Source organism: Ranitomeya imitator, chromosome 3 (assembly GCF_032444005.1).
Source record: "Ranitomeya imitator isolate aRanImi1 chromosome 3, aRanImi1.pri, whole genome shotgun sequence".
NCBI classification, from domain to species: domain Eukaryota; kingdom Metazoa; phylum Chordata; class Amphibia; order Anura; family Dendrobatidae; genus Ranitomeya; species Ranitomeya imitator.
The window spans coordinates 600,304,847-600,330,871 of record NC_091284.1 but is presented as its reverse complement, the minus strand read 5'-3'; positions in this window follow the sequence as shown (position 1 = coordinate 600,330,871).

Genomic DNA, 26,025 nt, shown 5'->3' with positions numbered 1-26,025 from the left:
GCAGGAAAATGTTTTGACTTTCCTTGCTGACTCAGCCTCTAGCTCTTTCGCCTCCTCTTCAGAAAGTTCCAAATATAAAAGCAGCGAGTCGTGTGTCCTTTACCCAAACCAAAAGTGAAGAATGCATCAGGCGACACTACAAGTTACTCTGTGGAGCGCTTTATACATAATGTGCCTGGGTTAGAAAGGGAAATTGTTAACTGCCCATTACAAGATGAATCGGACATGGAGTGCACTGATGCACAGTCACAGCTAGATTATATTGCTGTTCCATTGACTCAGATCACGAGATTGCCCTCAAAGTGTACTGAGCCAGAATCTGACCCTGATGAGACTATGGTGCCCCGTCCCAAACGCTATAGCACCTTACACGGTGACACAGAGGAAGGTGCACCTGACATTGAAGAGGAAGTGATAGATGACCCAGTTGTTGACCCAGATTGGAAGCCATTGGGGGAAAAGGGTGCCGCTGCCAGTAGCTCAGAAGCGGAGGAGGATGACCCGCAGCAGCCATCTACATCACAACAGCTGTCATCTGGCAGGCCCGTATCAGGCCAAAAACGTTTGTCAAAAACAAAAACAGTTTTAGGACAGCGTGGCCATCTGGTGAAAGTAGCACAGCGTGCAATACCTGAAAAGGTATTCCATAGTAGGAAGAGTGTAGTGTGGCAATTTTTAACCAAGATCCGAATGATCAGTCAAAAGTTATTTGTAAGAAATGCTCAAAGACCTTTAGCAGAGGGAAGAATCTTTAAAATTTAAATACAACGTGCATGCCTAGACATTTAACCAGCATGCACTTGCAAGCCTGGACTAACTACCAAATGTCCCGTACCGTTGGTGCACCTGCTCAGAATGAAGGTAGTCAGCAACGCTACATTGCTTCCTTCACTGTAAGGCCACCGGTTAGGGCACCACCAGCAGCAAATATGGAGGTATCGTCGCAAGGCCAAAGCAGTCAGGGAATCACAAGGCTATTGGTAGGAATCATTGTATGTAGGCCAACATCAAGAATACCATCACCAACCCTCTTTCAATCCGCCATGTCCACCACCACTGCTAGTTCCACCATATGCAGCTCTCCAGTCCAGCTCACCCTACAAGAGACTCTGGTTAGGAAAAAGAAAGTACTCATCCTCTCATCTGCGTACACAGGGTTTGAACGCCCACATAGCTAGACTAATCTCGTTAGAGATGATGCCCTACCGGTTGGTTGAAAGCAAAGCTTTCAAAGACCTGATGGCCTATGCAGTACCATGCTATGACCTACCCAGTCAGCACTTCTTTGCGAGAAAAGCCATCCCTGCCCTCCACCAGCATGTCACAGACCGCATTGTCCATGCACTGAGGAAATCAGTCAGTGGAAAGGTGCACCTCACAACAGATGCATGGATAAGTAGGCATGGCCAGGGATGTTACGTGTCCATCACGGCACACTCTGTTAATGTGGTGGATGCAGGGTCCACAGGGGACAGCCATACAGGGACAGTTCTGCCTAGCCCACAGTCTAGGGAACAGTTGGCTATAGGCATTCACCAACCCTCCTCCTCCTCCTCCAGAAGCGAAAGTTTGTCCACAGAGCGCAGTCGCACGACCACTCAATCCACAGCTGCCAGTGTTGCACACGAGGTGTCCCATTATCGAACAGCTAGTGGTAAGCGTCAGCAGGCTGTGTTACAAATGAAGTGTTTGGGCAACAACAGACACACCGCGGAGGTACTGGCCGAGTACTTGCAACAACAAACTCAGTCATGGCTGGGCAGTGTACATCTTGAGGCAGGCAAGGAAGTCAGTGATAATGGAAGGAATTTTATACCTCCCAAAATGGGCTGACTCCCCCCACAGGGTCGTGGTCACCACCTGGGGCAAGCACCCGTGCGAGTGCCGTTTGCCTGGACAGGTGGGTGTGCCCACTCTTGGGCGACAGCACTGGCACAGGGTCCCTCATAGTACAATGAAGTGTCTCTGACGGTGGTGGTGCACATCCAATGTCAGACACACCGTCATAATATGAGAGGCCCTGTGCCAGTACCGCTGCCCACGAGAGAGTGTTCCCTCCCAGCTCGAACAGTGCTCTACCACTTGCAATACTTACCTCTCCCTGCTCCACCACTGTGTAGTCTGTGCTGTTAAATCCTTCAATGGCACTGCCAATACAAATTTGTTGAAATGATAGATGATAGTTAAAATATACAGGGGCCCTGGCCTCCATTTAGACCAGTTAATACTTTGTGCCTACAACCACTGTCTGCTACTCAGCAGAGGAGCCCACCCCTGTACCTAGCTATGCCACCTGTTTAGTCCTGTTACCAATTTTGAACTGCATTTAGCCTACTTTATTATTTGGGCCTACTAACTGTGTCTGCCACTCATTACAGTTGTCCTCCACTGAATAAAGCAATGCCGCCCGTTTAGTCCTGTTACCAAATTTGAACTGCATTTAGCCTACTTTAGTATTTGGGCCTACTAACTGTGTGGGCCACTCATTACAGTTGTCCTCCACTGAACAAAGCAATGCCGCCCATTTAGTCTTGAAACCAATTTTGAACTGCATTTAGCCTACTTTATTATTTGGGCCTACTAACTGTGTCTGCCACTCATTACAGTTGTCCTCCACTGAACAAAGCAATGCCACCTGTTTAGTCCTGTTACCAATTTTGAACTGCATTTAGCCTATTTTATTATATGGGCCTACTAACTGTGTCTGCCACTCATTACAGTTGTCCTCCACTGAACAAAGCAATGCCGCCCATTTAGTCCTGTTAACAATATTAAACTGCATTTAGCCTACTTTAGTATTTGGGCCTACTAACTTGGTCTGCCACTCATTACAGTTGTCCTCCACTGAACAAAGCAATGCCTCCTGTTTAGTCCTATTACCAATTTTGAACTGCATTTAGCCTACTTTAGTATTTGGGCCTACTAACTGTGTCTGCCACTCATTACAGTTGTCCTCCACTGAACAAAGCAATGCCGCCCATTTAGTCCTGTTACCAATTTTGAACTGCATTTAGCCTACTTTAGTATATGGGCCTACTAACTGTGTCTGCCACTCATTACAGTTGTCCTCCACTGAACAAAGCAATGCCGCCCGTTTAGTCCTGTTAACAATATTGAACTGCATTTAGCCTACTTTAGTATTTGGGTCTACTAACTGTGTCTGCCACTCATTACAGTTGTCTTCCACTGAACAAAACCATGCAGCCTGTTTAGTCCTGTTACCAATTTTGAACTGCATTTAGCCTACTTTAGTATTTGGGCCTACTAACTGTGTCTGCCACTCATTACAGTTGTCCTCCACTGAACAAAGCAATGCCGCCCGTTTAGTCCTGTTACCAATTTTGAACTGCATTTAGCCTACTTTATTATTTGAGCCTATATCTGTGTTTCCTCCTCATCCTGCCCATTGCCCAGCCACTGCTAGATGAATCTGCTGGTACATTGACTCAGACCACTACATTCCCCTTGCACGCTACACAGCCAGAATTTGACCCTGCTGACAGTCAGGTTCCCCTTCCCACATACTATACCACCTTACATGGGGGCAAAGAGGAAGGTGCAGATGAAAGTGCAGGTTCCTTCATCAGGTGGGGGGGCATATTTGTTGGCGACGTCACTAGCACAGGGCCCCTCATAGTACGCAAAAGTGTCTCTGCCATTGGGAGGCGCCACCCTCCATCAAATACACCGCGGTACTGTGAGGGGCCCTGTGCCAGTGCAAATGAGTGGGCCCCCCTGCTTGCTCTGGATCACAGCACTTGCAAAGTTGAAATACTTACCTCTCCCTGCTCCACAGCCATGACTTATTCTGCGTTTCCTGGGCCCACGAAAATCTTGAGCCAGCCCTACCCCCCTTAACTTTAGCCAAACGACCCCCTATTTTCAATGCCTAACTATTATTATAAAGTAAATTAAGATTGACAAGCTTAAGTAATAAGAATTGATGTTTTTGGCATTAAAATGGGCACTGTAGGTGTTTTCCTGTCCTCCACTCACTGCCGACTTTGATTCCCCATTGACTTGCATTGGGTTTCGTGTTTCAGTCAGCCCCCGACTTTTCACAATAATCGGCCGATTTCACCCGACCCGACTTTTGACATAGTCGGGTTTCGCGAAACCCAACTCGATCCGAAAAAAGTAAGTCGCTCAACTCTACACGGCACTGTTATATGGTGCATGTGTGGTGCTGGCTTCACTGGAACTTACATTCCACACCTGCATCCACACATGATTAGACTAATTTTCCAAATGTAATATTTTCTGCCAATTAAATAAATAATCAAGAGAAGCCACATAAGGTTACTTTTTGGGTAATTAGCTTGATCTAAAGGACATAAGGACTTCTACATAAAAGGAAGATGAGGCTGATTTCTTTGGCAAATGAGTTTAAACGATGATGGCATTATTATTTAGGAATATATCTTTTATTCTATTTTCTATTTTACCACCATCATCATCAATTTTGTTAAAATATTCTGTTTATTTGGTAAGAAATGGTTACCATCTAAAATTGTACTGTCCTTGTAATTTTCAAAATTATAGGCATGTATTCATGAGACAGCAATAACCCTTCTTCTATTGGCAAAACATCAAAATTATTAAGAAAAGGTACATTCTGTTATCTTTTCAACCTCATTTAATTTAAGGATTGATGGAATAAGTGATTTAGATTTGATTAGCTTTAGCATTTTTTTCCACTTGGATTTTCATAAATTTCTCATTGTCAACATACATTTTCATTTGAAAGAGAGCAATTACTACATTGTAAGGTAGTAAACAAAAATATACATGAGCCATCTTTCTGAAAAATATGAGTCATTTTAAATGGACAAAACCTTTAATGCAAAATCTTTTGGCAGACAAATGTCAACGTTATTTTCTAAAAATAATATTGAAATAAATTATACAAACTGTATAAGAGTAATGAAAAACATGCTGTAAATATTCTAATATAACAGTTGTGAGCACATCAAGTTTTCAACAATATTGTTAATAAAGGTACCACTAAATGTTGCAATAAATGCATATTGTGACCAAGAACTACTAAATAAATAAAAAAATTCTGAACCAACTTTTTTCCTCCAAATTTGGGAGGAAAGTGTGGGTGTGTCTTATGGTCACAATGTAGCATGTGGGGAGGGAGCAGCGGCGACATGGGATCGCAGGAGGCAGGAAAATGTCATCACTGCTGGGGAAACCACATGGTCCCGATACTTAACCTTCGTCAGGCTGCATAATTTTACAACGTATACAGGATGCAGAGGTACAATTGTACCTTTATATACATTTTATTGAAATTTGACCAATATATTCTGGACCAAAACTGCAGAGATATCACGAACTTTCAGCCCTCTACGGCTTTTCGAAAAAAAAAGTTATTGCAATTTTAAAACGGAATAGTTACAATTGTACCTACTCAGCCGGACGAAGGTTAAAGTGAAGTGAGTGTCCAATTATCCGCTTCCCCGCCCACCTATCATCGCCCAGCAGTGAGCGGGGAGGAGCAAAAGAATATTCCTTCACTTAAACAGCGGACCCATGGTTTCCTCAGCACCAGATTCCTGAAGCAGCTGAGGAGATCTGTGTCCGGTGGAGAAGGGTGCCAGAGGATGGAGGATGCCGCATACATGACAGTGCTGAAGCTATGCTGAATGCTCTATGGAGGACCTGTGCTGAGGTCATAAAGAGAGCAAGCTGTAGCCTCACACAACCGCGAAAAGCCCTGCCTCTTCATGATGTTATCTCAGCTCCTGCAGACACCTCACTACAAACAGTGCAGCTTCCTCTTACATGATTTGTGGTGACTGGTGAGGTCATAAGAGGGAGTGCACTGTGCTGTCATGGCTGGCTGTGGGACCTGCACTGCCTGTGTAATAGAAAATTAATTAAAAGGCTAGTAATTACAGCCCATAAAAAAGCACTCTGCCACTTGTGTGGTGAACTATAACTCCCAGCATGCCATAGGATGTGCAGGACATGCTGGGAGTTATAGTTCTCCCATGGGATTTTAAAGCAGCACTTTAGTGTTATTTTTCAGTGCTTGAGTGTTGCTTTAGATATAAGCCCTGTGCCCCCATTTTTATACTCGCCCTCCAGCATCTTCATATAGTACTTTACAGACACTGGTCCCGTAGCACCATCTTGTATCCATAGCTTCCACATTAATAACATACTATTATATGTGGTGTTATTACACATAATAGTTATTTGTGCTATTCAATATTTTACCACATGTTTTGCTTCAAATATATTTTTCCCTATTTTCCACCTCTAAAATCTTGGTGCGTCTTATAGTCCGAAAAATACAGTAAGTAAAGAGCATTTCCGCAAGAAACTGCGACTAAGATGTCAAATATTTTTGTGCAGTTATGATAAAAAATTTTAAGCCATTTTTGGATCTTTACACCAACTTTACAAACCATTTCAAACTTGGACAAAGAATATTGACAGCAAGAGTCTCTTAGTATAGGCCAACAAATTCACTATAATTTATGCACCAAAAGTATTTTGAATTATAGCAGAAACATACTCCAGTCAGTATATTTTCTGACTATAGCATATGGACAGCTAAAAGATTTGCAAAATGTATTTTGATAATAAAAACTTTTAAAGACATTTCTCTCAACTCACTCTCATTATTATGTGAGTAACTTACTCTCTCATGGGTTATATATATATTAAATTTTATTGTTGAAGCATGGAAGAGGGCTAGCATGCTTTTTCCTATGGAATCACTAACAGCACACTTACATTTGAGCCTTCTGATTCTTTACCTCTAATGAGCTGACACCTTATAGTGATTCCGAGTGTTTCTTTATCTCGCTGCTAATTTACCTGCACAAGGTTCATGGGGGGGTAGAGCAGTGTCAGCATTGTCAAAGCATGTCAAGCGTGGGAAGGGAAAACATATTTTGACACAAAATGATTAACAATGATCAAATCGATCTGCTGTGAATTGATTTAAAATCTAATTACATGAAATTGGTAGGTCCAATCAGATTTTAGCAATTTGTAATTCCGATTTCACAGGCTGTGGACTTACTAAATATGATGACATTTATCCACTTCAAATCAAATTCAAGTGTGATTTTATGACATTTGTTATGATCCGGTGACCTAGGAGCTGCATGAGAACTTTCACTGGAGATGGTGGCCACTGTACTGACCGCAATCCTGAACTTAACACCGCAACTAGAAGTAGCCGTGGAGTGTACCTAATACACCTAGACACCTCGTCACAGCCGGAGGACTAATAACCCGTAAAGATGGAAAGAGGAATACTATCTTGCCTCAGAGAAAATCCCCAAAGGATAGACAGCCCCCCACAAATATTGGCGGTGAGTCAGAGAGGAAAAAACACACACAGGCAGAAAACAGAATTTAGCACAGGAGGCCACACTAGCTAAATAGGACAGAATAGGACAGAGTTCTTTGCGGTCAGTAAAAAACCCTTCAAAAACATCCACTGCAGAAATAACAAAAATACCTACATCTAACTAATAGATGTAAGAGCGTAAATCTGCAACTCCAGTGAATCCTACAAGCAGAGCAGGAATAAAACTGAAACCAGCACACAGCAGTGTGCCACAGATACAAAGAGCCAAACACTTATCTTTGCAGAATTTGGCAGCAGGCAGGAGAAGCCAGAAAGTGAACCATCACTTCACAAGAAACATTGACAACTGGCAAGGGCTAATGAATCCTGCACACTTAAATATCCCAGTCCGAACAGCAATTAGCAGATACACCTGGCCAAGACTGTGACTCAGAGACAACTGCATTCCCACCTACAACCACTGGAGGGAACCCAAGAGCAGAATTCACAACAGACATTCCCAAATGAATTTGAACAATTTGTGATTCAATTTTGGTGGATCGCAAATCAAAATGCCCATAGTCATTTAACTCATTGGCAAAGATGGCATTAGCCAGAAAGTGGGCTTGCATGACATCAGATATAGCCTTTGTGGGTTTCCCCATAGTGCTTTGCAATTCAGTCGGAGTGGACTATCACATAAACTTTACAAGATGATGCAGATAAAGCAATGGTCATTTTATTGTGTAACAGTCTACGGATGGAAGGTCAGGGTGCACAGCTCTTTATTGCAGATAAAGATAAAAAGGCCTAAATCAGAGTGTAGTATACTACTAGTGTTGAAAAACATAGAAAATTGGAGTGGTAGTCTTAGTCTGTAATTAAAAATATATAGGTTTTTGTGGGCCTTGGGCAAAAGAGTCTCAGTGGGTGCCTTTAACTCATACCATGATTCATGATGCATAGTTAAGGCAGGAAAATATAGGTATAGTACAATGCCAAAGATTTCACTTACAGGTGCTTCTCACAAAATTTAAATATCATAAGAGTTATTTCAGTTCTTCAATACAAAAAGCGAAACTCAAATGTTATACAGTAATTACAAACAAAGTGATCTATTTCAAGTCTTTATTTCAGTTAATGTTGATGATTATGGCTTACAGCTAGTGTTGAGCATTCCGATACCGCAAGTATCGGGTATCGGCCGATACTTGCGGTATCGGAATTCCGATACCGAGATCCGATATTTTTGTGATATCGGGTATCGGTATCGGAAGTGTAAAATAAAGAATTAAAATAAAAAATATTGTTATATTCACCTCTCCGGCGGCCCCTGGACATCAGCGGGAGGATCCGGCGTCCGGCACGGCTTCTTTCTTCAAAATGCGCGCCTTCAGGACCTGTGGAATGACGTCCCGGCTTCTGATTGGTCGCGTGCCGCCCATGTGACCGCCACGCGACCAATCAGAAGCCGCGACGTCATTCCTCAGCTAAAGTCCTAGAATGAGCGCCTTCTAGGACCTGAGGAATGACGTCGCGGCTTCTGATTGGTCGCGTGGCGGTCACATGGGCGGCACGCGACCAATCAGAAGCCGGGACGTCATTCCACAGGTCCTGAAGGCGCGCATTTTGAAGAAAGAAGCCGTGCCGGACGCCGGATCCTCCCGCTGATGTCCAGGGGCCGCCGGAGAGGTGAATATAACAATATTTTTTATTTTAATTCTTTATTTTACACTTTAATATGGATCCCAGGGCCTGAAGGAGAGTTTCCTCTCCTTCAGACCCTGGGATCCATGAGGATACATTCCGATACTTGATGTCCCATTGACTTGTATTGGTATCGGATATCGGTATCGGCGATATCCGATATTTTTCGGGTATCGGCCGATACTATCCGATACCGATACTTTCAAGTATCGGACGGTATCGCTCAACACTACTTACAGCTAATGAAAACTCAAACATCATTATCTCAGTAAATTAGAATACTTTATAACACCAGCTTGAAAAATTATTTTAAAAACCCGAAATGTTGGCCACTGAAATGTATATTCAGTAAATTCACTCAATACTTTGTCGGTGCTCCTTTTGCATCAGTTACTGCATCAATGCAGTGTGGCATGGAGGCGATCAGCCTGTGGCACTGCTGAGGTGCCAAATTATACAATTTCTACAATGTGATTTTCTGGAATTTATTTTTGATATTCTCTCTCATTGTTAAAAATAACCCACCCTTAAAATTTTAGACTTTTCATGTCTTTTCCAGTGGCAAACTTACAAAATCAGCAAGGGATAAAATACTTATTTCCCCCACTGCATAAACATATATATATATATATATATATATATATATATATATATATATATATATATATATATATATATATATATATATATATATATAATCTGTAGCATTGTCTTCATAAAAGGAGAGGAGCAGGCACATTTTTTGCGCAGCGGCTCCAAGCTGTCAGTGTCCACCTCTGCGCTGCACAATGTGATGGTTCAAAGGGTGAAAACAGAAAGTGGACCCACTGGACCATGACGACGAACCCCCCACGGATGGGCTGACCAGATAGACCGCCCCCTATACAGGGAGAGTTAGGGGCAGGCCCGTGAGGGATTATCGCTATGGAAGCTGGGGGACCGGGATGGGAAGAGAAAGGACTGGCAGAGATGACAGGAACACAGGATAGGTGAGAACTAGGAGACACAGAGCTGGCGGGTATGACAGGGACAAAAGGATAGCGGAAACACTGACGCAATAGAGAGACTGACACCGCTGCAACACAGACTGCTTGAAGCACTGAAGAGACATAGCCACTGACGAGGTACTACAGTGGCACACGGACTGACGGGAAAAGTGCAGTGACACAGGGACTGGAGAGTTGCTGTAGAGACACAGGACCTGGCAAGGTACTGCTGAAGCACAGATACTGGCGAGGTACTGCAAAGACAAGAACAACCCAAAGTCAGAGGGAAAGAACACACAGAGACTACGAGCGGCCAAGAGAACTTGAGGGCACAAATGATCATCAGGCACAGAGGGGTGGCAGGAAGCAGTTTAAATACCTTAATGCAGCACGGCACTTGCAGGTACTAGTCCTCCAGAACCATAGAGAGGACGAGAAGGAGCGCCGACAGAAGATTAGAAGTGCGCACGCAGCTCTGAACCTGGCATGCGCGCGAGTAGCAGAGGCCGGGAGCGAGTGCAGAGAGGAAGATACTGCAGAAGGAGAGGCACACTGGGATGCCGAAGACAGGTAAGTATGACGGAGTGGAGGAGGCGGCAGCAGCTGTATGACACACAATAGACAACAACTATTGGCAGCTACAAAATGCAAGTTTCATGGCTCACTCGGTGAATGTTTTCAGTTATAGCATGGACCACCAATGCCAAGACAGGTTTTTAAGCCAGGCATCAATTATCCCTGTTTCCAAGTTCTCCTCAATAAACATGCTACACACCCAAAAAACAATAGGGCACATGATTAATTCCACCCAATACCATATGCTTTTGAATCATGCAAGTGCTTCCAATTAGTTTTAAAGCTTGAGAGCATGAAGAACAAAGCAATTAAGCAGATGAGTTGCTTCTGTGTATCAAGCACCATGTCTCACATAGGATGGCTCATTTTAGCTTGAATATGAGCATAACAATTCTTTATATTAAGGCCAACTAATTTATGTTTCCAGAATGGCAAATTTCTTGAATTTGTTTATTCAAAATTTTGTTCAGAAAGGTATGTTATTGTGCTGCCTCACTTGTGATGTGGCAGCCCACTGGTGTTCAATGCAGCATATATTGAAATGTCTGAATGAGCAGCATAAAGTGATGACAGACTAAATCATGCAACAGCCAAACTAAAGCATGAATTGCTTTGTTAATCAACAATTAACAACAGGATCCAACAGTGGATAATTGACAAACAGTAATGTGCATGTTTATCTCTGCCCTGTGGTGGCAGGTGATCCTCAAGATCCAGGTTGCTAGCAACATAATGTGGAGGAGGAGCAGGAGGAAGTGGAACTGTAGTAACTGAATGTAGGTGGGGACATTGAGTTACTGTAGGCACAGGTACGATATAAGCCTTACAGCCAGACTAAAAATGATCATGACAACGACAACATTGGTGATGTGGCCCAAGCTTTGCAGTGCGGTTCAGAAAATAAACAAACAGTGCCCTCAGTCGTGTTGATGAGAATGTCATTTTTTATACTGGGATGCTTGAGAGATGAAAGGTGTATCAAACAATGGGATGACTGTTGGGTATCCATGCTTTTGTTTTTTTATTTTAAAAATATCAAACCTGTTGCTTATACAAAAAAAAAAGAATAATTCTACATACTCCTTTTTGGGAAATCGTTGCTTCTTCACTTTCAAAATAGAACACCTGTTTCTGCTCCATTAATAAAAGGATAATTTTTGTTTAGCTTGAGAATATGCTCTTGTTTCTTTATTTTGCTAACAGCAAACTTCTGGCAGATTCCAAAATAGAGATCATTTTTGTATGGATTGCTGTTACGAAGCTATTGATTTTTCTCTATCTAAACAGTGTATGTATTATTGATCAAATATAGAAATACATTTTGTAAGACTTATAAAAATTACTTCTTCATTTAACAAAGAGCAATCCTCCGTCCCTTGTGAAAAAGCTATAGCTTTATCCATGTCAAAGCATGTGTATAAGCATGAGCAAGACAGTCATCTGCCTAAAAAAAGTATTACTCTTTTGAATGTTTTTACAATTAAAAAAAAAAAAAAAATCCCCAGTATACAGGCAAAGATGCTTACCTGTTCAAGGCCTCCAACAATTGCACTAACCAGGGTGCAGTGGACCCAAATTAAGATGGCAAATGCACAGGTGCAATAATACCGATAATGCAGCCACCCTACAATGAGGAATTGGCCGCTTGGTGCCCCTGTGCAAACAAATAGTCTGTATGTGACGTGTTCACACAGGAATGCAAAGTATATGGCTCAAAGCCTATTAATGACGCCATATAACGGGCTCACCATAATGCATCCCGTGTGAACAGAGGCCACAGTGTGCAGAGCCATCTAGGGCCCAGCCGCACCCCAGAAAAAATACAGTGCACCAAAAACATAACAATGTATGCAAGGTATTGGTCGATATTATGGCCACAATATTTAAGCTGCCAACCCGCGTCAAGGGTCCTTACATATTGGCAGTCCTAATCTAAAAAAAAAAACCACAAGAGGAAAAACCTCCACTATTCTAAACAACAAAAAACACCAGTATACAGACAAAGATGCTTACCTGTTCAAGGCCTCCAACAATTGCACTAACCAAGGTGCAGCGGACCCAAATTTGCCATCTTAATTTGGGTCCGCTGCACCTTGGTTAGTGCAATTGTTGGAGGCCTTGAACAGGTAAGCATCTTTGCCTGTATACTGGTGGTTTTTTTTGTTTAGAATAGTGGAGGTTTTTCCTCTTGTGGTGTTTTGTTTTTACAATTAAAAAGTTTAAAAAGCCTTTAAGTGCATTGTTTTGTTACCAGGCTGTGGTAAGCGGTTACCATTTGTCTATATGGTGAGGTCACGTTAACATTTCTAATGTTGTGTCTGCATTAACAGCTTGAAATGGGTGCAGTTAAATTATTGTTATTTGTTGCAGATTAAATTTTGTTAATAAAATGCAGAAGCATGCAATTTTGAATTTTTACAAGTTTCAACTATTTCTAATAGTCATAATTAATTTTATTTGTTACTACTTGTGTTTATGCATTCCAGTATTTTCAGCCTATGCCCACTGCTCATATTTTTCAGTTAGTTAGAAATAATTACCTAGATCGTGTTCTAAGCAATAAAGAAAGCTTTGTCTAAGTCTTTCTTAAAAAAAATGCTTTCCTTATCTTTGAGGAAAGGGTCAGATCAGTCTTAATAATAATAATAATAATAATATAGAATTTGTATGTTACAGTATGTACACAAATTAATGGGCATGAAAGATAAATAATTACTTCCTATACTGATCAAAAAAAAATAGCACCACACACAAAAAAAATACCACATTGATTACTTTAGCAATGGATGGGTCGCAAGGGCCCAGAAAAAACGACCTTCAAATCCATATGAAACAGTATATAAATAACCTTTATTAGTCATTAACCCCTTTACCCCCAAGGGTGGTTTGCACGTTAATGACCAGGCCAATTTTTACAATTCTGACCACTGTCCCTTTATGAGGTTATAACTCCGAAACGCTTCAACGGATCCTGGTGATTCTGACATTGTTTTCTCGTGACATATTGTACTTCATGATAGTGGTAAAATTTCTTTGATAGTACCTGCGTTTATTTGTGAAAAAAACAGAAATTTGGCGAAAATTTTGAAAATTTCGCAATTTTCAAACTTTGAATTTTTATGCAATTAAATCACAGAGATATGTCACACAAAATACTTAATAAGTAACATTTCCCACATGTCTCCTTTACATCAGCATAATTTTGGAACCAATTTTTTTTTTTGTTAGGGAGTTATAAGGGTTAAAAGTTGACCAGCAATTTCTCATTTTTACAACACCATTTTTTTTTAGGGACCACGTCTCATTTGAAGTCATTTTGAGGGGTCTATATGATAGAAAATGCCCAAGTGTGACACCATTCTAAAAACTGCACCCCTCAAGGTGCTCAAAACCACATTCAAGAAGTTTATTAACCCTTCAGGTGTTTAATAGGAATTTTTGGAATGTTTAAATAAAAATGAACATTTAACTTTTTTACACAAAAAATTTACTTCAGCTCCAATTTGTTTTATTTTACCAAGGGTAACAGGAGAAATTGGACCCAAAAAGTTGTTGTCCAATTTGTCCTGAGTACGCTGATACCCCATATGTGGCAGTAAACCACTGTTTGGGCGCATGGGAGAGCTCGGAAGGGAAGGAGCGCTATTTGACTTTTCAATGCAAAATTGACAGGAATTGAGATGGGACGCCATGTTGCGTTTGGAGAGCCACTGATGTGCCTAAACATTGAAACCCCCCACAAGTGACACCATTTTGGAAAGTAGACCCCCTAAGGAACTTATCTGGATGTGTGGTGAGCACTTTGACCCACCAAGTGCTTCACAGAAGTTTATAATGCAGAACCGTAAAAATAAGAAATCATATTTTTTCACAAAAATTATATTTTTGCCCCCAATTTTTTATTTTTCCAAGGGTAAGAGAAGAAATTGGACCTCAAAAGTTGTTGTCCAATTTGTCCTGAGTACGCTGATACCCCATATGTGGCAGTAAACCACTGTTTGGGCGCATGGGAGAGCTCGGAAGGGAAGGAGCGCAGTTTGACTTTTCAATGCAAAATTGACAGAAATTGAGATGGGACGCCATGTTGCGTTTGGAGAGCCACTGATGTGCCTAAACATTGAAACCCCCCACAAGTGACACCATTTTGGAAAGTAGACCCCCTAAGGAACTTATCTAGAGGTGTGGTGAGCACTTTGACCCACCAAGTGCTTCACAGAAGTTTATAATGCAGAACCGTAAAAATAAAAAATCATATTTTTTCACAAAAATTATATTTTTGCCCCCAATTTTTTATTTTTCCAAGGGTAAGAGAAGAAATTGGACCTCAAAAGTTGTTGTCCAATTTGTCCCGAGTACGCTGATACCCCATATGTGGCAGTAAACCACTGTTTGGGCGCATGGGAGAGCTCGGAAGGGAAGGAGCGCCGTTTGACTTTTCAATGCAAAATTGACAGGAATTGAGATGGGACGCCATGTTGCGTTTGGAGAGCCACTGATGTGCCTAAACATTGAAACCCCCCACAAGTGACACCATTTTGGAAAGTAGACCCCCTAAGGAACTTATCTGGATGTGTGGTGAGCACTTTGACCCACCAAGGGCTTCACAGAAGTTTATAATGCAGAGCCATAAAAATAAAACAAAATTTTTTTCCCACAAAAATTATTTTTTAGCCCCCAGTTTTGTATTTTCCCTAGGGTAACAGGAGAAATTGGACCCCAAAAGTTGTTGTCCAATTTGTCCTGAGTACGCTGATACCCCATATGTGGGGGGGAACCACCGTTTGGGCGCATGGGAGGGTTCGGAAGGGAAGGAGCGCCATTTGGAATGCAGACTTAGATGGAATGGTCTGCAGGCGTCACATTGCGTTTGCAGAGCCCCTAATGTACCTAAACAGTAGAAACCCCCCACAAGTGACACCATTTTGGAAAGTAGACCCCCTAAGGAACTCATCTTGATGTGTTGTGAGAGCTTTGAACCCCCAAGTATTTCACTACAGTTTATAACGCAGAGCCATGCAAATAAAAAATATTTTTTTTTCCACAAAAATTATATTTTAGCCCCCAGTTTTGTATTTTTCCAAGGTTAGCAGGAGAAATTGGACCCTAAATGTTGTTGTCCAATTTGTCCTGAGTACGCTGATACCCGATATGTGGGGGGGAACCACCGTTTGGGCGCATGGGAGGGCTCGGAAGGGAAGGAGCATCATTTGGAATGCAGACTTAGATGGTTTGGTCTGCAGGCGTCACATTGCGTTTGCAGAGCCCCTAATGTACCTAAACAGTAGAAACCCCCCACAAGTGACCCCATATTGGAAACTAGACCCCTCAATGAACTTATCTAGATGTGTTGTGAGAACTTTGAACCCCCAAGTGTTTCACTACAGTTTATAACGCAGAGCCGTGAAAATAAAAAATCTTTTTGTTTTCCCACAAAAATTATTTTTTAGCCCCCAGTTTTGTATTTTCCCAAGGGTAACAGGAGAAATTGGTCCACAAAAGTTGTTGTCCAATTTGTCCTGAGTACGCTGATACCCCATATGTTGGGGTAAACCCCTGTTTGGGCACACAGGAGAGCTCGGAAGGGAAGGAGCACTGTTTTACTTTTTCAACGCAGAATTGGCTGGAATTGAGATCGGACGCCATGTCGTGTTTGGAGAGCCCCTGATGTGCCGAAACAGTGGAAACCCCCCAATTATAACTGAAACCCTAATCTAAACACACCCCTAACCCTAATTCCAACGGTAACCCTAACCACACCTCTAACCCTGACACACCACTAACCCTAATCCCAACCCTATTCCCAACTGTAAATGTAATCTAAACCCTAACCCTAACTTTAGCCCCAACCCTAACTGTAGCCCCAACCCTAACCCTAACCCTAGCCCTAACCCTAGCCCTAACCCTAGCCCTAACCCTAACCCTAACCCTAGCCCTAACCCTAGCCCTAACCCTAGCCCTAACCCTAACCCTAACCCTAGCCCTAACCCTAGCCCTAACCCTAGCCCTAACCCTAACCCTAGCCCTAACCCTAGCCCTAACCCTAGCCCTAACCCTAACCCTAGCCTTAGCCCTAGCCCTAGCCCTAGCCCTAGCCCTAACCCTAACCCTAGCCCTAACCCTAATCCTAGCCCTAACCCTAGCCCTAATGGGAAAATGGAAATAAATACATTTTTTTTTATTTTTCCCTAACTAAGGGGGTGATGAAGGGGGGTTTGATTTACTTTTATAGCGGGTTTTTTAGCGGATTTTTATGATTGGCAGCCGTCACACACTGAAAGACCCTTTTTATTGCAAAAAATATGTTTTGCAATACCACATTTTGAGAGCTATAATTTTTCCATATTTTGGTCCACAGAGTCATGTGAGGTCTTGTTTTTTGCGGGACGAGTTGACGTTTTTATTGAAAACATTTTTGGGCACGTGACTTTTTTTATCGCTTTTTATTCCGATTTTTGTGAGGAAGAATGACCAAAAGCCAGCTATTCATGAATTTCTATTGGGGGAGGCGTTTATACCGTTCCGCGTTTGGTAAAATTGATAAATCAGTTTTATTCTTCGGGTCAGTACGATTACAGCGATACCTCATTTATATCATTTTTTATGGTTTGGTGCTTTTATACGATAAAAACTATTTTACAGAAAAAATAATTATTTTTGCATCGCTTTATTCTCAGGACTATAACTTTTTTATTTTTTTGCTGATGATGCTGTATGGCGGCTCTTTTTTTGCGGGACAATATGACGCTTTCAGCAGTACCATGGTTATTTATATCTGTCCTTTTGATCGCGTGTTATTCCACTTTTTGTTCGGCGGTATGATAATAAAGCGTTGTTTTTTGCCTCGTTTTTTTTTTTTTTTTCTTACGGTGTTTACTGAAGGGGTTAACTAGTGGGCCAGTTTTATAGGTCGGGTCGTTACGGACGCGGCGATACTAAATATGTGTTTGTATTGGTTTTTTTTTTTTATTTAGATGAAGAAATGTATTTATGGGAATAATATTTTTTTTTTTTTCATTATTTTGGAATATTTTTTTTAATTTTTTTTACACATTTGGAAATTTTTTTTTTTACTTTTTTACTTTGTCCCAGGGGGGGACATCACAGATCAGTGATCTGACAGTTTGCACAGCACTCTGTCAGATCACTGATCTGACATGCAGCGCTGCAGCCTTCACAGTGCCTGCTCTAAGCAGGCTCTGTGAAGCCACCTCCCTCCCTGCAGGACCCGGATCCGCGGCCATCTTGGATCCGGGGCTCGAGCAGGGAGGGAGGTGAGGAGACCCTCGCAGCAACGCGATCACATCGCGTTGCTGCGGGGGGCTCAGGGAAGCCCGCAGGGAGCCCCCTCCCTGCGCGGTGCTTCCCTGCACCGCCGGCACATCGCGATCATCTTTGATCGCGGTGTGCCAGGGGTTAATGTGCCGGGGGCGGTCCGTGACCGCTCCTGGCACATAGTGCCGGATGTCAGCTGCGATAAGCAGCTGACACCCGGCCGCGATCGGCCGCGCTCCCCCCGTGAGCGCGGCCGATCGGCTATGACGTACTATCCCGTCCAGGGTCAGATAAGCCCAGGGCACCTCAACGGGATAGTACGTCTAAGGTCACAGAGGGGTTAAAAATACAAAAGATACAAAAAACCCATCCTTTGCTATAGTTGTCTTAGCGACTAGTCCGGTCATTTAGTCCTCTCCTCTTTTTCAGCATATTAGTATTTATTTGTTTTCATCTAAATTTTGACGGTGATTCACCTCTATCATGCTGATTTTAGTTGTGTTTCTAGTTAATTACACATTATAGTGTACCACTGTATCACTTATAGTGTACCACAGTGAGAGTATTTAGGTACAGAGCTAAGGTAAAGTTATAGAGAAAAGTTAAAAAACATGGATAAACATCACAACAATCAGGAGAATAGAATCAAAGCAAATAAGATTACATAATAAAGTCATATAAAGGGGAAAATAATAGAAAACAAATATATACATATATAATATACTCACACCGTTTTTCATTTGCACAGCAAGAGTGCACCAATTTTACAATTTTTAGGAAAACAAAATTCTTATATTCTTACTAGATGGTGGCCCTATTCTAACGCATCAGGTATTCTAGAGTATGCATGCCCACGTAGTATGTTGCACAGCCACGTAGTATATTGCACAGCCCACGTAGTATATTGCCCAGCCACGTAGTATATTGCCCAGTCACATAATATATTGCTCAGCCACGTAGTATATTGCCCAGTTACATAGTATATTGCCCAGTCACGTAGTATATTGCACAGCCCACGTAGTATATTGCCCAGTGAAGTAGTATATTGCCCAGTGACGTAGTATATTGCCCAGTGACGTAGTATATTGCCCAGCCACGTAGTATATTGCCCAGCTACGTAGTATATTGCCCAGTCACGTAGTATATTGCCCAGTGATGTAATATACAGCACAGAGCCACATAGTATACAGCACAGAGCCACATAGTATATTGCCCAGCCACGTAGGATATTGGCCAGTCACGTAGTATATTGCCCAGCCATGTATGTCACAGGTTAAAAAATAAAAAATAAACATATACTCACCTCCCGAGGGCCCCTTGTAGTTCGGTCACATGACCGTGACGTCATGGCAGGTCGTTCTCACGCAGGCGCGCAGGACCTGTGATGATGTCACGGTCACATGACTGTGATGTCATGGCAGGTCCTTCTCGCGCAGGGCCTGTGATGACGTTGCGGTCACATGACCGTGACATCATGGCAGGTCCTTCTCCCATACCATTCTTGGCATCGGGACCTGCCGGAGGTCACCGGAGCGTCGCGAAAGGTGAGTATATAATGATTTGTTATTTTTTTTATTATTTTGAACATTAGATGTTTTTACTATTGACGCTGCATAGGCAGCATAGATAGTAAAAACTTGGTCACACAGGGTTAATAGCGGCAGTAACGGAGTGAGTTACCCGCGGCATAACGCGGTCCGTTACCGCTGGCATTAACCCTGTGTGAGCGGTGACTGCAGGGAGTATGAAGCGGGCGCCGACTGCAGGGGAGTAGGGAGGGACTAAATGGACTGTGGCCGTCGCTGATTGGTCGCGGCAGCCATGACAGGTAGCTGGCAAGACCAATCAGTGACTTGGATTCCATGACAGATCGAGGCCACGACAAATGAATATCCGTGACAGACAGAAAGACAGAAGGACAGAAAGACGGAAGTGACCCTTAGACAATTATATAGTAGATTCAGGCATTTATCCTACAAATTCTACAGGCAGCAAGAAAAAAGCATAATGTATGAAAGTACTCTAAAGGTAATACAAGCACATGTATATAACACTAATGTTTTATTGTGATGTCTGTTGATGTACAATGCACATGGATGAAATGTTGGAGTTCAGTTATACTAACATGCATAAAACAAAAAATTTAGTCACCCAGCCTAATTTACACTCAAGTGTTTTGTATATATTATAGCAGCAGAAAAACTAAAAATGACTACTATTACTAATACTTCTATTACTAATACTATTCATGTACAGCACCATGAAATCAATTGTGCTCTAAAAATAAATAATAAAAATAATAATAATAATAACTTCTGTGTTCCAAGATAAATAAAAAAGCAAAAACAGAGATAAATAATAATGTTACTTTTACTTTCAGTAGGTAAAGACTTATATGCTACTAAAAGGGTTAAATGAAATACAGTAGAAGCTGCAATATTCACTTTTCTAAGATAAAAGAAGTCATCATTTATAGAATCCAATTAAGTTATGACTCCTTGGGAAAATTATTATGATAAATTGTAATATGCTGTCTTGGCAATATTGGGTTGTTACCTTAAAGAAAACAATGTACAATAAATCATTTCAAATTAAACACATTTTTAGCATAATGTCAACTTAAAATTAAAAAATGTTAAGTTATCTCCACTGAACATGCTAACATTACACGTCTTGAATAAAACTATATCACATAGTCAACCGAATGAGAGATGTAAACTTATTCATTCTGCTTTAATCAGTCATTTCTTCACCGTAGTACATGTGTATATTATAGAATAGTATATACAGTAGCAGATGTATGTAGATACAGTGGGGCAAAAAAGTATTTAGTCAGTCAGCAATAGTGCAAGTTCCACCACTTAAAAAGATGAGAGGCATCTGTAATTTACATCATAGGTAGACCTCAACTATGGGAGACAAACTGAGAAAAAAAAATCCAGAAAATCACATTGTCTGTTTTTTTAACATTTTATTTGCATATTATGGTGGAAAATAAGTATTTGGTCAGAAACAAAATTTCATCTCAATACTTTGTAATATATCCTTTGTTAGCAATGACAGAGGTCAAACGTTTTCTGTAAGTCTTCACAAGGTTGCCACACACTGTTGTTGGTATGTTGGCCCATTCCTCCATGCAGATCTCCTCTAGAGCAGTGATGTTTTTGGCTTTTCGCTTGGCAACACGGACTTTCAACTCCCTCCAAAGGTTTTCTATAGGGTTGAGATCTGGAGACTGGCTAGGCCACTCCAGGACCTTAAAATGCTTCTTACGAAGCCACTCCTTCGTTGCCCTGGCGGTGTGCTTTGGATCATTGTCATGTTGAAAGACCCAGCCACGTTTCATCTTCAATGCCCTTGCTGATGGAAGGAGGTTTGCACTCAAAATCTCACGATACATGGCCCCATTCATTCTTTCATGTACCCGGATCAGTCGTCCTGGCCCCTTTGCAGAGAAACAGCCCCAAAGCATGATGTTTCCACCACCATGCTTTACAGTAGGTATGGTGTTTGATGGATGCAACTCAGTATTCTTTTTCCTCCAAACACGACAAGTTGTGTTTCTACCAAACAGTTCCAGTTTGGTTTCATCAGACCATAGGACATTCTCCCAAAACTCCTCTGGATCATCCAAATGCTCTCTAGCAAACTTCAGACGGGCCCGGACATGTACTGGCTTAAGCAGTGGGACATGTCTGGCACTGTAGGATCTGAGTCCATGGTGGCGTAGTGTGTTACTTATGGTAGGCCTTGTTACATTGGTCCCAGCTCTCTGCAGTTCATTCACTAGGTCCCCCTGCGTGGTTCTGGGATTTTTGCTCACCGTTCTTGTGATCATTCTGACCCCACGGGGTGGGATTTTGCGTGGAGCCCCAGATCGAGGGAGATTATCAGTGGTCTTGTATGTCTTCCATTTTCTAATTATTGCTCCCACTGTTGATTTCTTCACTCCAAGCTGGTTGGCTATTGCAGATTCAGTCTTCCCAGCCTGGTGCATGGCTACAATTTTGTTTCTGGTATCCTTTGACAGCTCTTTGGTCTTCACCATAGTGGAGTTTGGAGTCAGACTGTTTGAGGGTGTGCACAGGTGTCTTTTTATACTGATAACAAGTTTAAACAGGTGCCATTACTACAGGTAATGAGTGGAGGAAAGAGGAGACTCTTAAAGAAGAAGTTACAGGTCTGTGAGAGCCAGAAATCTTGATTGTTTGTTTCTGACCAAATACTTATTTTCCACCATAATATGCAAATAAAATGTTAAAAAAACAGACAATGTGATTTTCTGGATTTTTTTTTCTCAGTTTGTCTCCCATAGTTGAGGTCTACCTATGATGTAAATTACAGACGCCTCTCATCTTTTTAAGTGGTGGAACTTGCACTATTGCTGACTGACTAAATACTTTTTTGCCCCACTGTATGTATATATATATATATATATATATACATATATGTATATGTATGTATATATATAAACATTGTACACACATAGTTTTTTACATACTACAATGTAGTGACAGCTTATATCTCACATTTAACTGACTATATATATATATATATATATATATATATATATATATATATATATACAGCTCTGGCAAAAATTAAGAGACTGCCACATCAAGACCCTGTCATGGGCAGCCCAATCTCCAGACCTGAAACCCATTGAAAACCTCTGGAATGTAATCAAGATGATGATGGATAGTCACAAGCCATCAAACAAAGAACTGCTTACATTTTTGCACCAGAAGCAGTGTGAAAGACTGGTGGAAAGCATGCCAACATGCATGAAAGCTGTGATTAGAAATCATGGTTATTGCACAAAATATTGATTTCTGAACTCTTCCTAAGCTAAAACATTAGTATTGTTGTTTCTAAATGATTATGAATGTTTTCTTTGCATTATTTGAGGTCGGAAAGCACTGTTTGTGTAGTGAAACCTCCACCAGGGGGAGCTGGTGAGGGAAGAAAGGTTAAACAGCGTAGCAACACAGAGCAACAGCACAGGTATCACAGGCAATGAGAGAGAGGTCAGATGAACCGAGTCAGCAACAATCAGGAACAGAAGTGCAAGAAGGAGCAGCAATACACATAGTCAAAATACTCAGCTGAGGGTCAAAGAGTCAAACATGAGCGCGGGGTCCAAAAACGTGAAATAGAAGACGTGGTTGGGGTACAAGCCAGAGAATCAAAAAGCCAGACAGAGAACGTAGCAGCAAAGATGGATAACAAGAGATGGGCTTAGAGATAAGCTGGGGTTATACATGTGAATACAAGTCAAAGGCAGGAGGATCGCGAGGGTGCAAGGGTCAGAGGCTCTAAACTGGAAGATGAGCTGTCACTAACAATGGTCAGCAGGCTGTGACGGACTGAAATAGCCCAGCTAGCTCCAGAACGAGGCCGAGGAGATTAATCCCTGCATGACCAGTCCAAAGAGAGAACAGCAGAAAATAAACTCCGGACTGTACCATGACAGTTTTTTTTTAAATTTTGACCATTTCTTCTTTTCTGGAAAAAAAAATACAAAACTTATTGCTTAGAAATTCGGAGACATGTTGTCAGAAGTTTATAGAATAAAAGAACAATTTACATTTTACTCAAAAATATGCCTATAAAGAGAAAAATCAGACAAACTTTCTCAATGCTTAGTGTGACACACACAGACATACAATGCAAAAATAGAGTTAACATCTCCCTTTTTTTCTGGTTTCAGGTATGATTTTCATAGTGCCATACCTTTTATTTGCTACAGGTGAGTTTGAACGAGCACCACATGGTGGAAATAAAGTAGCTTAATCACATTTTGGAAAGGTGCCAACAATTTTGTCTGGACCATTTTTGATTTTGAGGGGAAAATTTTGAACAATTTGCCTATTTTTCTCTGCCTCTCTGCTCTATTGCTATTGCAAAACAGTGCTTTCAGACCACAATAATGCAAAGAAAGCAAGTTCATAATTATTTAGAAACAAAAATACTAATGTTTCAACTCAGAAAGCGAAACCCTACATTGTCAAAAGTCGGGTCGGGTGAAATCTGCCGATTATTTCGAAAAGTCGGGGAGCGGCCGAAACACAAAACCCAATGCAAGTCAATGGGGAATCAAAGTCGGCAGTGAGTGGAGGACAGGAAAACACCTACAGTGCCCATTTTAATGCCAAAAACATCAATTCTTGTTACTTAAGCTTGTCAATTTTAATTTACCTTCTAATAATAGTTAGTCTGTCAGGAATCCCCGACCGCTGCCACCAATTTGTCAGGATTCCCCTGACCGCTGCCACCAATTTGTCACGATTCACACCGTGACCGTCACCCCTACGTCACGGGTTTGGGTGACTTTAGGCCAACAGACGGCTATCACATGTGCAGGGGGGCTTATCTTAGTTATCCCTCCACTGCTAACAATGTGATGAGAAAACACACACAAGGTTATTGACCTCTTAATTTACAGCAGGGGCTTATTCTAGGTATCCCACTGCTTTCAATATACCACAAACTGCAGGGATTTATGTATATCCCACTTACAGTTCCACTTAACACTTACAGCTCTTTGGCGCCCCCTTACTCTCAGGTCAGATTAGGTACTGCACCCTGAGTAATTAGTCGCCAGAAAGGCTGCCTGCTATGTACTGGCTATTGGGCACGCTGCAGCGACGCGATAAACTACTCCCACTCAGGCAGGAACAATAATTATCAACGCCGCAGTCGCTTCAGCATAACCCAAAAGTCAGCACACTCTCGCTGCCACCAGCTTCGATTAAACGGGTCCGAAGCTAACCCAACACAACAGTAGCGTATTTCCCTTCAAGAGACAGGGTACGTTTAGAGCATGGAGAATGAACTAACATATAATATTATATCCCATAAAAAATTAGGCAGTGCTTTATCAAAAATATTTTATAAAGATGTTACAAATGAGACAATTGCAAATATGTACAAGGGTAATTATAAAAATAAACAGGGATTAAATGAGAAAAGGTAACACTCACATGTTCAAAGCATGGCAGGCAACCAGGCTAGTGGAGTTTTTTCCATGCGTCCCAGCTCATTGAATGTGCTGCTGGCTTCAGGAGAAGACAAGAAGTCAAGAAGAAGTGACTCCTCAGAGCCTGCCAGACACTTAAAACCTTAAGGCTGTGACATCACAGAAAGGCTGGCTTATCCAGACCCTCCTCTCTCTACATTCTGAGTACTTCAATCTTAAATTTATCTACTTGCTATAACTTCGCTACAAAACATGTCATAGTCATAACAAACACAGCATTCATCTCGGATTAACGTGAGCATTCGAATGAGATCAAATATGTCCTATCTGGGATACATATTTACAGAGAAATTCCTACTTCTTTACCAGATGGAGTTAGAAGCCCGTGCTTAGAGTGTTAGATAGATCCTCCGATGGACTCTAAGAATATATATTTTCGTATTCTTAACTTAAAATGTTTGCCTAATATCTTACAAAAACCAAACAAAGGACTTTCATGAATTTCTAGAAGTTTGTAGTTCACTTATAGCTGGACAAGAGCTTACACGGCAGGAAATGCCGGTCGTAAATACTTCTGCTCTCCGAGCTAGAGGTAATAAACTCTTCTTCCCCCATCTACATTGGCAAAGCAGCTCTTGGCTGAGTGAAAGGGAAGGGGGGCTTGTTAGCCCACAGCCTCGAGCAAGAGAAGCTACTTATATGATATGTCATACCATATCGTGACACCTCCCCCTTTTGGTGTGCGCTAGGGAGGTAGAACCCCATGGTATGCCTCCATGAGCACCTCAGTAGGTTCACCCTGGCGGGACAGTCCATCTGCATTCCCATACTCTTTGACTGTTTTGTGTTCAATGGTGAAGTCAAACTGCTGAAGGGCAAGGCTCCCGCGTAGCAACCTGCCGTTGGTTCCACACATGGTGTTTAGCCAGCGCAGAGGGTCGGTCACCACAGTGAAGGTGCGACCGTACAAGTAGGGCTGCAAGCGCTGCAGGGCCCAGACTATGGCCAGGCACTCCTTCTCGATGGTGGAGTAGGCCACTTCCCTCGGCAAAAGTTTCCGGCTCAGGTATAACACGGGGTGCTCTTGGTCCTCCGAGTCAACCTGGCTGAGTACAGCACCAAGGCCAAACTCGCTGGCGTCGGTCTGCACCAAGAACGGTCGACTGCTGTCGACTGCTTTCAACACAGGG